This window comes from Cyphomyrmex costatus, unplaced genomic scaffold (genome assembly GCF_001594065.2).
Source record: "Cyphomyrmex costatus isolate MS0001 unplaced genomic scaffold, Ccosl1.0 scaffold1155, whole genome shotgun sequence".
Taxonomy (NCBI): domain Eukaryota; kingdom Metazoa; phylum Arthropoda; class Insecta; order Hymenoptera; family Formicidae; genus Cyphomyrmex; species Cyphomyrmex costatus.
In genome coordinates, this window is record NW_017275125.1 from 42,286 (window position 1) to 47,247 (window position 4,962).

A 4,962-nucleotide genomic window follows, 5' to 3' on the forward strand; every position below is an offset into this window, starting at 1 on the left:
CCCCCCACCACCCACTCCCGCCACCCCTCTCTTTCGCCGTAATTCAATCTTTTTCGTTATTACAACTTTTTGACATCCTCTCTCACCTTTCACTCGCACCTTCACCATCATCGGCCCACCGGACCTCCTCCACTCGCCTCCCCCCCTCCACCCACCATCCACCTCCACCACCCCTCTCTTTCGCCGTAATTCAATCTTTTTCGTTATTACAACTTTTTGACATCCTCTCTCACCTTTCACTCGCATCTCCACCATCTTCGGCGCACCGGACCTCCTCCCTCCGCCCCTTCCCCTGGTACCACCACCCACCCCCGCCGCTACTCTATTTCACCGTATTTTCACTTTTTTCGTTATTACAACTTTTTAACTTCCTCTCTCATCTTTCACTCGCACCTTCACCATCTTCGACATACCGGACCTCCTCCACCCGTCCTTCCCCCTCCCCCACCACCCATCCCCACGGCCCCTCTCTTTCGCCGCATTTCAAACTTTTTCGTTATTACAACTTTTTAACATTGTTGTACCTCTCGGTGCAACAAGATATTATTTTGGGATTCGATCCGCTCAAAGGGTTGGAACCCACGAGGAAAACGAGGAAAGTGGTCAAGGTCGTAGAACAAACACACACTGCACCACACTTTTATTAAAATAACTCCTTTTATTTATTATAACACTTACAATTTCGAGTGGTTATTATCACTGATTACATTTATTCAAGTAATCGTAACCCTTTATTTAACTACACAGGTCAACAAAATTTGACTTTGCGAAATCATCAGAGATGCGGGTATATTTTTCTGACGTATTTTTGTGTGTTGAATCCAAATCCGTTCATAGAATTTTTCCATCCCCCTCCATTTTCGAGATATCCGCCATTTTGTATTTTTTTCAAATTCGTTTCTTTCAGAATTTTTTGCACTCCAATGGAACATGATAATTAATCGTACGACCTCTCATTTTACGCATAATTGCTTCCAGAATACGTGTGAATTTTTCCAGATCCAAAAAATTACTGATGCTTAGTGTTATCAGTGAAAAACTTCAAAAATTTCACTAAAAATGACGAAAATTTAGCCATTTTTAGAAGAAAAAATGCATCTAATTTGAAAAAAAAGTTTTTTTGAATATTGTAACTGCATGGTCTTATAGTAGGCTAATCACACGTTAATTTCCGGGCTTGTGCGTCTATTTAACTTTATTGTTTGTGAAGATATGTATTTTTAACCGATAATGTCGAAAAATGGTAAATTTAGTGCATGGGCGCTGGATGCACTGGCACGTAATACCAGAATGATCGACATCAATTTCACATTTTGCAATATTTTTCAGGGTATTTAACATACATAATTCATTCCGAATATCAAAAATGGCAGACCAAAAATGGTGGATGAAATTGCAAAATTTGTTTACAAAAAATTAGACTCATATCGGTTAAAAATACATATCTTCACATACAATAAAGCTAAATAGACGCACAAGCCCGGAAATTAACGTGCAATTAGCCTACTATAAGACTATGCAGTTACAATATTCAAAAAAATTTTTTTTTTCAAATTAGATGCATTTTTTCTTCTAAAAATGGCTGAATTTTCGTCATTTTTAGTGAAATTTTTGAAGTTTTTCACTGATAACACTAAGCATCAGTAATTTTTTGGATCTGGAAAAATTCACACGTATTCTGGAAGCAATTATGCGTAAAATGAGAGGTCGTACGATTAATTATCATGTTCCATTGGAGTGCAAAAAATTCTGAAAGAAACGAATTTGAAAAAAATACAAAATGGCGGATATCTCGAAAATGGAGGGTGATGGGAAAATTCTATGAACGGATTTGGATTCAGCACACAAAAATACGTCAGAAAAATATACCCGCATCTCTGATGATTTTTCAGTGTTGACCAGTGTAATCAATCCTTATACTATGTCTAATAGACAAATATATCATCTAATGATAAAACATAATTACGTTTTCAACGCTTAAATTAAGGGGATTGATTCTAGTCTTTGGAGGGCTCTTGAATCTTGAATTCTTCTTCCTTGTTTGCCTCTTCCTTGTCGTTTTCGTCATCCAGAATTGTCGGTTTGGTCCTTGGCTTAGTCAATGACTAATTAACATAATTAAAAGCATTTTACTGTATTGTACAGCGAAAACTATTGCGAACACGACAATCGACAGAATTTCGATGTCGGTTGCACGTATAGGTAAGGTTAAATTCTGTATTCGCAAATGCATTGAAATGAAGATACATCCAACTGATTACAATAAATTCGGAAATATTATCTATCAGTATTCGCAGATATATTCAATTTACAATTGATTCGGATAGAAACGTGTAAAATATTGTAGTAAAAATTTTTCGATGCGGATACAACCAAATATATCCAAATAGTTTCGCATAAGAACAGATAAATCTTATATATAGATTTATCGGTTTCTATTGAAAATTTCCGGCAAGGTATTAATAAAGCACTAAGATTGCATATGGCTTGTGGAAGAAAAGGTTATGAGGAATTACGCCGTTAAAACTTACCTTATCCGAATATTCGGACCTTACAATATTATATACAGGACTTAAAATTTAAGCCAGGCATACTTTAAGATATTTTCAACTTGTTAAAAATGAAAGTTAGTACTTCTCATGAACAGAAGCATACAATTTGCCAGATAGATTCCGATTAACTTTAATCGACATTTAGTTCATTGATGCCTGGTTTATGCTTCGGTCTTAATCCTAAGATCTCAAAATTCAGTCAATGGAATACAGATTTCAGTTAGGACTGGCGGCTTTATTGGCTGAATTTTAGGATTTTAGGGTTAAGATCCGAAGCATAAACCTAGAGTAAAACTGACCAATCGCATTTGTACTAATTATTATTTGTTTATCCCTTTTTTACATTCCATTTCAGGTAGAAACGTTTAATCCTGTAGAGAAACATGCTGTACTTATTATTGACGAAATATCCATAAAACCTGGCTTGCAGTATGATCACTCCATTACTTCAGTAGTTGGTCGGCCCACTATGAATCTTTCAGGTGGATTTGATAGCTCTCATGAAAAAGCGACTCATGCCCTCGTTTTCATGTTGTGCGGTATTTCCAGTAAATGGAAACAGACAATAGGGTATGAATTTACAGCTAATTCATTTTACTCTCAACAGATTGTTCAAACTATTATAGTAATTATTCAAAAATCTAACGTTATTGGATTAAAAGTAAAAGTAATAATTTCTGACATGGAAGCACAAAACAGAAGCTGGTGGAAAAATATAAATATTATAGTTAATAAATATAGTAAGATGAATAATTACGTTCCACATCTATGCAATAATAAAGAGAAATTATTCGTTATGCCAGATTCAGTTCATGTTTTCAAAAATATCGCGTGTTCGTTAACAGCTGGTAATAAATTTTACTTATTGTTAGATAAAACGCTTGTCAGAAAATATAACTTATCACACAATGAAATTTCGATAGTACCCATTCGCGAAGTATATAATTTAGATAAAAATGATACATTGAAACTGTGTCCACGTCTGACGAAAAACGCCATTAATCCATCGTATTTTGGCAAAATGAATGTCGCTTTAAGTTTACGAGTATTAAATGATAATGTTGCTGCTGCGATAAATCTTCGAAATAGGGGAAGCTTCTCCGTTCTGGGAGGCCCCTTCTAGAAAGCCTACTAGACCCCAGAGGGTATATTGCCCTCCAGCAAAACCCGACCAACAAAAACCACGAATAATAAAAATAGAAAGGGTCAATTTAAATATTAAAATAATTGATAGGAATTAATAAATAAAATAATATATGTATATAAAAGTAAAATGTGTCTAAATTCATTTTTACTACCCTTCACTTCCCCTCCTCTCTAAAGCTCTGAATGATGACTCCCTCGCATCATGATGAATTCTTTCACCGCTCGGGGCTGACAGAGCCTCGAAAATTAGAGAGAAATTAACAAGGGAAGCGAAGTGGACACAATGAGCTGAGGGTCTATCTCACGCACCATTGCAACATTTTCATAAGAATTATATTAATTAACAAATTCGCGACATCCTCGTAGAGTCATAATAAATAAACAAAAAATATATAAATATCCGTCGCCTGGACGCGACAGTAAGTAAAAAATATATATTGCTTAATAATTTATAGCTGTTTGGTGAAGAAAAGTAAAGTTGTAAACAAAATTATTTAAATTCCTTACAATACTTTTTACCTTTTTTAGATTGTTTCTGAAGTTGTGCTTGAATTTTGACAAAAGTAGCTATTTGTGGCGGAAGAAATTTGTCGCAATGCGAATTCCAATCTTCAAATGTAAATTTTTTTGTTTTAGTTTCATAAAATGCAATCTTTTTTTCTAGTCTGTTTATTTTCTTCTGAAGATAAATGTTTTTGCATCTTAACTTTTTTTTCTTGGAGTATTATAGGATAATTTTGATTCGGTTTGCGCAAACTTAGTCTCCATAACTATACCCATAATTTCGATATCCTTAAGTTCAACATTTTTTATTTTATCTTCTAGAAATGATAAAAAAATTAAAGAATTAAAAAATTAAATAAAAAAGTGAATATTTTTATTACTTACCTTTGTCAATATTAATCATTTCTTTTCCTAAATATTTATGTGTTTTAGATGTACTTGGCTCATTTACATTTATTGTATTTATATTTATTTCCGGTAATTCCATAGTAAAACATTAACATCAGCTGAAGTTTATTTTATTTGAAGAATCAGTTTCAATAATTTTTATATTTAATAAAACAATAGAACAGGTTAAAACAGAAAAAAGCATTAAAAGTTCATTACATAATTAGTAAAATTATTAATATGTTAATAATGAATAGTCAATGTGAATTAGTTATATTTCAATTGAATTTGATAATAAAAAGGAAACTTATTAAGAAGTGTATAATATAAATATAAAATTACAATTCAGAAATAAAGTTAAAATAAATATTTA